General features: G+C 45.5%; 1 long non-coding RNA gene across 1 annotated transcript; it reads left to right on the top strand.

The window, feature by feature from the left end:
- Window positions 1-10,134: 10,134 nt before the first annotated feature.
- On the top strand, window positions 10,135-12,051 carry LOC109744243 (uncharacterized). The gene is made up of 3 exons (XR_002228267.3): window positions 10,135-10,488; window positions 10,600-10,660; window positions 11,560-12,051. It is a non-coding gene; the product is annotated as an uncharacterized lncRNA (long non-coding RNA).
- Window positions 12,052-12,089: the final 38 nt, after the last annotated feature.

Below are 12,089 nucleotides of genomic sequence, written 5' to 3' on the forward strand. Positions count from 1 at the left end.
GGTTACAAGAGTCGATCTACCTCGAGATCGTAATGGCTAAACCCTAGAAGTCTAGCCTATATGATTTGTGATAGCCTCTATGGACTAAACCCTCCGGTTTATATAGACACCAGAGGGGCCTAGGGTTGTACAGAGTCGGTTTACAGAGAAAGGAAACTACACATCCGGTCGTTAAGCTTTCCATCCACGCAAAGGAGAGTCCCATCCGGACACGGGAGAAGGCCTTCTACCTTGTATCTTCATGGCCCATCAGTCCTGCCCACAGCACATGGGTCGGACTCCCGAGGACCCCTTAGTCCAGGACTCCCTCAGCGCCTCTTACCTCGCTATCTCACCTTGACCAAGATGCACCACTCCCGTCGTAGTCCTTGACCCGTGCGGCCCCAGATACGGTAGCATCTGGCATCCCCCAAAGGGATTCTCCTCTAGTATTGCCATCAGTCCCTCCCGCACGGCCTGGTCCACCATCTTACTAGGCCGACATGAGGTTGTTGGTCTTTTAGGGGTGCTCCCGCGAGTCGGTCCACCCGCATAGCGCCACCCAAAGAGCATGATGGTTCGATATTTTGTCACATATAGTAGAGGGTTTTGATGCATTTTTCATTAAGTTTCCCATATTTCTTATATCTTTCTAGAGTTAACACTTCGAGAAAGAAGAAAACTTTTTTTTCTTTGTCATGGAAAAAAATATTTTCGGAAGGAAACCAATCAGGATCCCATCAATTTAAGCCAAATGGAGCAACTTTCATATTGGGAAATTTTGCAACAGCACATCCAGAGTGCAAGATGGGGTCTGGTATGAGTGCAAGCACTCATACCATTGATCGTACCAGGCGCTGCCAGCTCCGTCTCATCTACAGAAACAAATTTGTAAAGGGAAGAGGATGATCAGAGAGACACAACCGTCGCCAAACCATCTAGAATAGAGGGAGAAGAGATTCCGACAGTAAGAAGCACCGGAGGTCCATTACTTCTCGTCCATCTGACTTTGTCCCCATTCACCGCAACATCACCATGGAGAGAGTAATTCTAAGTTGTAAGATTATGGTACATAACTCTGGTTGAATTCATCTTGAGACTAAGACTTGTTTAATCATTCATCTTATTTCCGATCTTCATGACATTATCTATATGATTTCTCTTGAATTATTCTGTGAGATGTTTGATGATTCTCCCCCTATGTGTAGGTAATTTCCCTTAGGCATGGGAGATGGAGGTGATTGTTCAGATTTATATGTGCCCATTCTATATGTCGTCATTTATGATTATAGTTTTATGGGTTTTTTAGTAAGTTGTTTATCTGCAGTGAGTGTAATGTGTGATGTCCAATTTAAGGGTCGTCCGCTCGGTCGTTTGAGGCGCCCGGCTATAGATGCACTTAGTGCTTGATTTATAAACTCCCCCTCCCTCTAGAAAACAATGTACATGTTGTGTTGTGCTGAATGTTTAGGTTTACTCGTACTCAACACTTTCCACATAGAAAGAAACCCGCAAAAAAATCTTGGTCAGCAGGTTTTGTTTTGCTAGAAGGCCAAGGTCATATTAAAATTGTCCGACCCTTAAAAGTCATACTTACAAAAATAAAACATTAACATATGTCTTTGGGTATATTGATGTCATATTCCACCTGCACTCGACAAATGGTGCATCATGACAAAGCTGAGTGCCGACGGATCTCTAGAACACCCTTGGAGCCAAGGTGTCTTTGTTGATGAACGACTAGGAAGTCACCGGTCGAAGCCAAAAGAATCCGATGACATCGAACTGGAGATTAAATCGTCGTCCTAAAGAAAAAACAAAGATGAGGGTTGGCCAATCATCACGATCTATCCGAACATAAACGATGAGGTCTAACCTTACTAGCTCACCGGCGGAGCCAAACATGGTCGTGCTTCGCCAAACAAAGAAGACGGAAGACCAAAACTCGAATGGTCGTCGTCCACTATGTCGAACAACACCATTGGAGACTACCTAGCCGAAACATGGACAAAAATGGGGCCAGATCTGGTCCTGACCAATGCTCCACATGCACTCCACAGACGCTAATCAAAATATTTGTAACTACGATAGGTTTGGGAAAAATTATTCCGTCGAGCTGGTGGCGCCATTATCTCTGGAGGTTAGACACATAGGCTAGGCCAATGCAAACTCCACGGTTGATCTCTACCCCCCCCCCCCCACCACCACCACCACCTCAATGGCGCCGAAGCGCACTGAAAGCGAGGGAACTGATGGCGGCGTCTACGTGTATAAAATCTTGTTGAATAGTTATTGGCGTCTCACAACATCACACCGTAGCAAAACGGTTATGACTCTCGGTAAATAAATACACACCACATCCACATTTTGGTTGGACCTGAATTGTGTAGCATAATATGGTCCAAAATCATGGGGTATAAGTTTCAAAATTTAGAAAAAAAATCATGCACATAGAGGACGGTAAAGCCAAAAGGCCAGTCTTGGGCTTGACTTCTCCGCCCAAAGCCCGGCCCAAAAGCCTGAAATGATTTAAATACATACTCCCTCAGTTTCTTTTTAGCCCGCATATAAGATTTGTTTAAAGTCGAATGTAGTAAAGTTTGACTAAGATTATAAGAAAAAAATATCAACATTCACAATATAAAATCAATATCACTAGATGCATATTTAAATTAACTTTCATAATGTATATCTTTAGTATTGTAGTTGTTGATAATTTTGTATATAATTCTATAATTTTAGTCAAACTTAAGACAAATATTATATGCGGAGTAAAAGAAATGAAGGGAGTATTTTATATGTTGTACTCACCTCCCTTAATATGCTTCACCCAATCACTTGTAATTTGTGGTGTACTCACCTCCCTTAATATGCTTCACCCAATCACTTGTAATCAGCAGATACTAATTGGTATCTTCGCGATATTAATATACTCCCATTGTTGAAAAATCAGCAGATACTTTGATTTGAAATAACCTCCACACGAAAAAAGATTCACATCAACTTTGTAGTTCCATTACCGCAATCAGTTGCTGGTTTTGTTGACTGTAAATCTTTAATTTCATGTTTATGTTTGGAGAATTTTATACATTTTTTGCATATTTGTTGCGCACGGTCGACAGTTTGGAATTTTCTTTAAGGAATAGCTTCATTTTGTTGTTTCACACAAGTTTGCTATAAGTTTTTTGTTAGATAGTCGTAGACGAGTAGATCTATATCTCCCTATTGCACTGTATTAGCGTGTTTATGCGTACATGTTATTTTAGATGAATTTCAGCAAATTCATCGCACACGATCGATCGTTTGATTTTTTTTCACCACTAGCTTCATCTGGTTGTTCAAAACAACTCTCATGTTGTAACTTTTTGTATTTCGACGCTCATAGAAAAGTTGTTCAAGTGTGGTTGCGTGAGGCATATTCACCATGTGATGTGGACAAGAGGTGAAATTAACCATCTATGCACACGTAAGCAAACAACCGAACAATGCATATGGGAAGCACATGTGCAATCACACGTCATGCTTCTGATCACTCGCGGAGCGTCGGCGGGACCAAGGTCCCGGCCCCCTTCCAAGAGAAAAATTGCGAGGATATGGTCCCGCTATGCCTAAACGCCCTGCTAATCTCCAAGCCTCTCTAATCTCTCTAGTTGTTTTGACCCCTCCTTGGATTTCACTCACGCTCCGCCATTGCTTGTGATCCCGCTCTCATACAGCATGGCGCTTTGTGGGCAATCAAACGCAAAGCACAACATGCACTCCCTCTATAAACTAATATAAGAGCATTTAGATCACTACGGAGGGAGTATTTACTTTTTTTCTTTTGCGAAAAAACTTCTGATCTGTTTTTTTAATCATGGCAGTACAATGAATACCAGAAATGATAGAAATTACATCAAATCCCTAGACCACTAGCGGCGATTACAAACACGGAAGTGAGCCGAAGGCGCGTCGCCGTCATCGCTCCTTCCTCGCCGGAGCTTGAAATTTTTTGTTGTAATAGACAGTCGGAAAGTCGTCGTGCTAAGGCCTCATAGGACTAGCGCACCAGAACAACAACCGCCGCCGATGAAGAGTAGCATAGATCAAAATGATCCAACCTGAAAACAAACGAGCGTAGACGAACGACAACCGGATCCGAGCAAATCCACCAAAGACAGATCTACCAGAGACACACCTCCACATCCCCACCGACGATGCTAGACATATCACCGAAACGGGGGCTATGAGAGGATAACCTTATTCCATCTTCATAGAGCCGCCGCCGTCTTGTCTTTCTAAGCAGAACACAAACCCCAACAAAACTTGAAGGAACATCTAAAAATAGAGCCCTCCCACCGGCAAGGGTCAGGGTCCAGCATGACCCCATGACCCTAAGGTCACCGGAGACGAGGCGGACTAGCGGCAGCGGCGGAGGCAAAGGAACCCTGATTTCTTTGGGGAGGAGGCGGCTGCGTATGTGTAGCTTATGACAACTCAACTCATCTGTGTCAGTAATAAATAGAAAAGAACTAGTGCGATAGCATGTATTTACTCAGTCAGGCTCAATCAGCCTACATCATGCAACCTACGATTCACGCCCTTAGAGGATGGGTACAAGTATGCGTGTGTAATTGGATATAATTTTGAAAAATACATCTTACATGAATAAGTTATTTGTACATTTTCTTAATGTTTAAAGTGTATTTTTCAACCGTATAAGGCTATAGGGTTCAGATGACCCTAGGTTCACAAAATTTCTTCTACTCTCACATATGCTAGAAAATCTGAATTTTCTTACGAAGAAAGCACACGAGAGTGTATGTAATCGATGCAAATACATTGCTGAAGTGGGATAGGCTTCAGGTGCTTAATTTAGCATCAACGTCAAAGGCTTATATCAAGCATCGTAGCAATCAACGTAAACCATTCCTTGCCGATAAGATCGAAGATTCATGGCCAACATGCATGGCACCACCATAGCAGCACTGATATATTTTCTTTTGAGGGTTCTATTGCCCACTGACCCCTGTATGCCTACACTTGGGCTACAAAGCATGTCATGTAAATACATGGTTTTAAATAAATTGTACGTATAGTGGACATACAAATTCAGTCTCGTGTGTTCTACTTCCGCAAGGATGGTAACAGTGCTACATATTGTGTTCTGTGTTCAGGTCGTATCTTCAAGGCATTGCACGCAATGATATACTCCTATGAGCATGCGTTCGAGCTAGTGCATCTTTTCTTCCATCTCTCCTAATCATCTAATCATGGCAGTGGTTGATACTTCTTCTGGCACAAGAACATTCTAATTCTAATAACAAAACAATGGAGCACGTGCGCTTTGGGAGCAAAAAGCAGAGCGGGCGGCAGCGCGCGCATGCACGGCAAACACCACGCGCCGCCCACGTCCGGATTCCGCTGACGCGAGCGCCGTACCAGTCGGATCCCCGGCCGGCGGCCGTGGGCCTTGTGGGCCAACGCTCTTCGAGGATAAGATCGCAGCCCGCTAAATTATTTGAGCAAAAAAATTTCCTTTTGCCCTTCCATGTCACGTCGCGCTCGCTAGGACCCAAGAAAGCACGGCCACTTCCGCTAATTCGCTCTCCTCTCGTCTGCCCCTTTTTATTTTATTATACTCGAAAAAAAGGAACTATAGCTTTTGCTCTGGATTCGCCGCACATGAAAATGACCGCGTTCGTGTGCACGCCTGATGCGTCGTCTCGCTGTAGTTTAGCTTATCCGCTAGGATGGTTTGGGCCTACGCATACGTGCGCGCCCCAACCAGCGGCGAATGGCCGGCCAGCCAAATCTCGATCGATCGATCGATCGACTCAGCTCGCTTTGCCTTTACGGCCGATCCTCTCGCGCCTCCGGCTTTCCTTCCTGATCCGAAACGCCTCGCCCTGGTTCGTCCACATGCAGGCCAATAGAAGATCAGATCAGATATTTTCAGCCGAGCCAAAAGGCCAACGGGCACCGGGTCCTCTGGACCGCGGGGATCTCCTTTCCCACTGGCCAGGCCAGGTTCGTCCCCGGCGTTCCTGGTCTGGTCTGGTCTAGTCTGAAAAGAATAACATGAGCACGCGTGCCCTCTCATCCGACCCAGCAGCAACTCAGCTGGGAATCTAATAACGAGCAACCGAGCATGACGGGATGGATTCTCATCGATCCGTCCGAAGACCTCAGGACGACCGTCCGGTGCAGTGCATGGGTCCGTGGATCGGTGGATGGATGAAGAAGAAGCCGTGAAGGTTCGGGTGTGGAAATGCATGCAGGTTCCCCATCATCGATCGGAATCTGATGCTTTGGCTAATGGCTATCTGTGGATAGCGTCTCGTGTGCGAGATTGGTGATCAGAAACCACCAACCAAAACCACTGCGTCTGCTTGCCTGGAAGCTGCGCCGCAGGCACGTACGGGTGCGCGCTTGTTTTGCTAAGTTGAGTCGCTACGTGTCTTGCGGGCATTTGGTTACATTCCCAGCGAAGCCTGGCTCAACGGAGCCTGTTTAAGTGTATACAGGATCTGGGCCATGTTCTGCATGTTGTTTGGTTGGCTGCATTAAACTCAGCTCGTATCCTCCTCGTATTGTAAATTACACTAAGCCCAGTCTGTATGTGAAAAAACGGACATCTGAGCGTTCCCTGCGAGTCAGGCTGAGAGCGCTTTAAGTTTCTTGCGGGCCAATTTCTATGTACGAGCTAGGCAACCAAACAACTCCCTACTTGGTCTGCCAGAGCCTGATTGAGCTTGATGCAGCCTACCGAATGCGCCCTACGTGTGTGTGACGGGCGGGCCTTCGTTAGGGATGGCATGTTTTCATTTGATTGAGAGAAGTATGTTTTTTATTTGTCAATGATCGGCACGGAGTTTTATCTCAAGAGAGTGTTGAGAGGATTTGCGTGGAAATATATATATATATATATATATATATATATATATATATATATATATATATATATATATATATATATATATATATATATATAAAGATACTAAGCTTTTTAGATTTGAAGCTTCCTAGTGCATCAGGGATGTGGGAGAAGCTATGGGCCCTGCCTGCAAGGGCGTTTGTCGCTGGGTCGGCCGGGTTTTTCGGTTTTGAAGGTATTGCCTACTTTTTTGTTTTTCTTTCTTTTCTGTATTTTACAATGCTTTTAATAGTTTTTTATTTGTTTCCTATTTATTTTTTTCCTAGTTGGATTTATATTTATATTTATTATTTTACATGCTAATTCATGAATATTTAAAACTTACGAATATTTTAAAAGACTATAAACATTTTTTTGAATTCATGAATATTTTTGTAGTTCATAAACTTTTTAAAAGTCCATGAATATTTTAAACATTACATACCCAATTCAAATTTGTAAATATTTTTTGAAATTTACTAATATTTTTGAAATTCATGACATTTTAAATTTCCTTTTTTAAATTTTTTTTAAATCCTCATTATGTGAACTTCATTTGATATGATACAAAAAATCAATAGCCATTTTTTCTGAGCTAGCACTAACCGGTCAAAAAAAAATTGAAGCGAGCGAGCGGAGCAGCTGGGAACCGATCTGACTGAGCGAGAACTTCATGGGCCGACCCATGTGGGTGTTATAACAACAATTGCATGGGTTCAACATGGCATAAGAGCTACCAAGGGGCTCACACACCCACCAACGGCTGGCACCGTTTGCCAAAACATGTAAGTACTTCACAACCACACACATAACAACTCCGCTATGCTCTTACAACAAATATCATTGCCTACAGCAGCCCAACACGATATTCAAATGAGAAAAACATTGCAATATCATAATTAAAACCCAAAACCAACATAATAAAATCTAAAGAAAACAACTGACCACAATAACTTGCTAGAGAAAAAATAAATTAATGCCACAAGTGACGAACGGCGCGACGAAGCGCGTATTAGCCTCTAGTTTTAGCATTATCAACCGTGATCTGCACGGTAGCACGGTTTACGCGTACTGCGTTCTGACCCAAAGGCGAAGAGTCCAACTGATCAAGCCCAGCCAAGTTTCATGCAGCGAGATAACATATCTTTCAAGTTTTCCTTTTTCTTAATCAGACTTCTTCCGCAGTGAAACAACACCCTCATGCCACTGTCATCATGTCCTGCTGAAGACAGCCCATACAAGGATCTTCATTCTGAATACCAACACCAACTAATCAAGATTGGAACGTCGACATGGAGACAACACCTTTAACAAGGTGACCACTCAAAGTTCAATGCTGCCTCCAATCAATGAAGGCTAAAACAAAAGTTTTCATCGTGGACAATAAAGTGGTGTTCTAAGCACCATCCATCTTCTAAAAGTTGCATCACCAAATACTCTTGGTAGAACCATTGTGGTGTCCATCGGATGAGGTCGCACGCCTCTCCATACACTCCTCGTAACTATGCACCAAAGAAGCATATGCCTGCGGAGCCACCTTGCCGACCACCTCCCGAGGAGCGTATGGGTGGGACGTCTTCACAAGTATCATTGCCATGACTGTCAAGCAGTTGTCAAAACTCGCGTGGCAGATCTATCCACCATTGAAGTTCAAGTCGCCCATGCCCGGCCCATCCAGAACCACGTCGAACATACAACACGCCGTAGCCAACACACAACTGCCGAGTACCGATCAAGTGTAGGCCCCATTACCAAGCCGGGTCGATACAGCTGCATGGCAGCGCCCGAGGCCACAGCCACCATCTGCAGCAAAGGTCATCCTTAGCCACGGGAGTCCTCCTCCGACGGCCAGTTTCAGGCGAGAATGCCCAAATCAACCGCCATAGACGACCACCATTCTGCCCTTGCAGCCACAACAATGTGTCCATCACTGAAGCCACTGCATCGGAACCTTTCAATCTATGCTTCTCTTCATCGACAACGGTTTCTGTGGGGCCTCAGTACGACGACTTACAACGACGTTTGCCCGTCTCCGATGAGGGAGGGCCAATGACGGCGGGGCGCCTTCTGCTCGCGCCAGTGTTTGTAGTCGTTGCTAGGTGGTCTACAGTTATAACTTTTTTACTTTTGATATTTTTTGTACCGCCAGGAGAGTTGATGAATAGATCAAAACTTTTCTGAAAAAAGGAAATGTGGCAATTAATGAATGCATGACAGATGCATGGACGTGTCAGAAATCAGCCTGACGCACGAGCTGCGCATTTTTTTTTTGCAAGAAAAACGTGAGTTTCTTTTTTCGAATGACAGAGTTACATTCTGCTGACATTAGCTTATCGAGATTACTCCTGACATGACATTTCCAACCACCACAGCATATGCCACTCATTCGGTGAAGACAGGAAAACTCTTTTGCGTTCTATCAGCAAGCAAAGTTCAACGGATAGTCAATCTGCGGATAGACCTACGCCTCTAGCTCGTCATGTAGTCTGTTACGTGTGATTGTACTTTGCTCGCACGCATCGCAATAATAACAGACGTCACGATCGCTGCACTGGAAAAAGGAATCTATGCACGCATGAAGAGAACACAAGCAGTTGACTTGCACATTTTCTTTGGTGAAAAGGAGCTCCATTGCGAAAAAGCAATTTGGCTCCCGGGTCCAGATGCACCCGAAATCAGGACCGACCAGGCACCTCGCGATCCGCGCTAGCCTTTGTATTCCATGCGGTATTATGTGGAGAGAATTCCACCAGTGGGCCCACTTAGCGAATATATTCACAGACGGCGTCAGTTTTGGTCCAGACAGACACGTACGATTCTGGACTCTTCTCCCCCGCCAGTCTACCTCCATCGCCCACGACAAATTTGACCTATAGACGAAATCAAATCACAGAATGAACTGTCCGTGAAACTATTTCACGCGGCTGACCCGTGGCGCCTAGCTCTCAGGCGCTGCACTAGTGCAACGCCTAGGAGCTAGGCGCTGCACACTGACTTAGTAATTTTCGGATCACACGGGTGCGACGCTGGCCGTATAGCGCATATCTGTGAGGCGTTGCCAGTGTAGTGTGGCGCCTTCGTGTCGGGCGTCACACAAAAAGGTCAGCCGCGTCAAATAGTTTCACGGACAGTTCATTTTGTGATTTGATTTCGTGCATAGGTCAAATTTGCCACCGCCCACGACGCTCCCCATTCCCCCCCCCCCCCGGGGGGGCGCTGGCTTCTCTCCCCGTGCTGCGCCGCCGCCCCCCCCCCCCCCCCCCCCCCGCGGCGGCGCTGGCCTCTCTCCCCGTGCTGCGCCGCCGCCGCCTTGTTCCAGATCTGAAGCTTGGATTTTGCGCGGCGGCCCAATGACGCTTCCATCCCCAAGGGCCCCCGGCCATAGCGGCCGTGTCCACATCCACTACCCTCGTCGACCCGGCCTCTTCACCTCGCCATGGCGCTCCCCCTACCCCTGCGCTCCTGACTGCCCGCCTTCGCGCCCCCTCCCTGCCTGGACTTGCCACCTCGCCGTCACCAGCACAAATGAGCAGGAGGCAAATGAGGACTTTGTGGTGGTCACGTACAAGTTGGTGCCCGTCGACGACCCCCACGCACAACTCCACTTCCTGCAGGTCGGTCCACTTCTGCCTTGGGCCATTTAGTTTCAGTTCAGTTCACCAGATCTGGGATATCTGATGAAAGATTGGATTTTTTTTTTACACATTGCATCTCTCCTATACCAGGTTAGGAAGATTACTCGGGTGCTTTTCAGGCTTCTCCAGCATTAACCGGGCATGCTCTCCGGTACGAACAATCATTTATTCATTTACGCTCATTTTTTTTACGGGACTCACGTACACTCAGCTCAGTACCATAACACATTTAGAGCTGCTGATATTAACACAACGACCTGTTAGGATTCAGTACCTTCAGGTTTGTGTCAAAGTTGATGTGGGTGGATTCAGTACCTTGACAATTTTTAGATCTGTTCATATGGGTGGGGTACTAGCTTCAAACAAGATCTCAGCAAAATGACAATGGCAGTTTAACTGAATCATGGAGAGTTGTTTGAAATTGGTACTGCGAAATCAAATTCTAGTGAACCTAGACTGAACCATGCACAAACAGAAATGAATGAAACTTGACAGTCAAGTTTAACTTGTCATTCTGGGCGAAACTTGACTAAATCACAATGTGTGCTGCAAAATCAAATTCTAGTGAAACTTTGAATCATTCAATGACAGTGACAATGACAATGATATGGATGAAACTTGACTGAATCATGCAAACACATTCAGTACTTCACTTGTTCTCATCTCACTTTAATTGCAAAATGACAATTCTAGTGGAACTCAAAAACCTGTATTTTTTTTGCTGGTTTGATAAGCCAGCAGATATTTTATTTTTGCTGAAACCACAATGACAATGACACTTGTGGTTGTTCGATCCCACTATCACTCAATTCGTGTACTGAAACCACAATGACAATTTGGTTCTGACTAACCTCTGCTATATATGTCCAGTAGGATTGTACTCTTGCAAGCCAGAACCAACTCAAGAAGTAGATTTATTAGATCTCGGAATTTTTAGAACCGTATTTTTTTTGTTGTGAGTTCACTAGTTCATTAGCATAAATGCAGTCACTGTTTAACACTCTTGACTGTATATTTGACTGTTCACTATATATTGATTGTATATTTCAGATCATACAATGACAATCTTGACTGTACAACAATAATCGGCGGCGCCGGCAGCCGAATCAGACGAAGTGGCTGGTCCTGCGAGTGGCAGCGGTGGTCGCCTATGTGGCGCAGGTGGGCAGCGGTGGTCGCCCTCATGGCAGCAGCGCAGGTGGGCGGTGGCGCTGGGCCCGAGGGTGGATGCGCTGGTCGCTCCCGTGGGCGGTGGTAGGCAAGGTACGTAGGTGGGCGACGGTGATCGAGCTGCGCGGGTGGCCGGCGTTGGTCGCCTCCATGGCGGCGGTGCAGGCGGGCGGCGGCGTTGGACCCCAATGGTGGCTCGCGCGGGCGGCGGGGTTGTCTAAGTTTTTTTTGTTGTTGCAAAAATCACCATGAACTACGTCTGTGACAAGCTTTCCTTTAGTTTTTATCTCTTGACCCGTACTCTATCATCTTTTTAATTTATTTATTTGAACCAGAAACCGAATCAATATTTCTATCCGTCATCCTTCATTACTTTCACCTGACATATGGGGATGGCTGACATGAGGGCG

Source organism: Aegilops tauschii, chromosome 1 (assembly GCF_002575655.3).
Source record: "Aegilops tauschii subsp. strangulata cultivar AL8/78 chromosome 1, Aet v6.0, whole genome shotgun sequence".
In the NCBI taxonomy this organism is placed as follows: Eukaryota; Viridiplantae; Streptophyta; class Magnoliopsida; order Poales; family Poaceae; genus Aegilops; species Aegilops tauschii.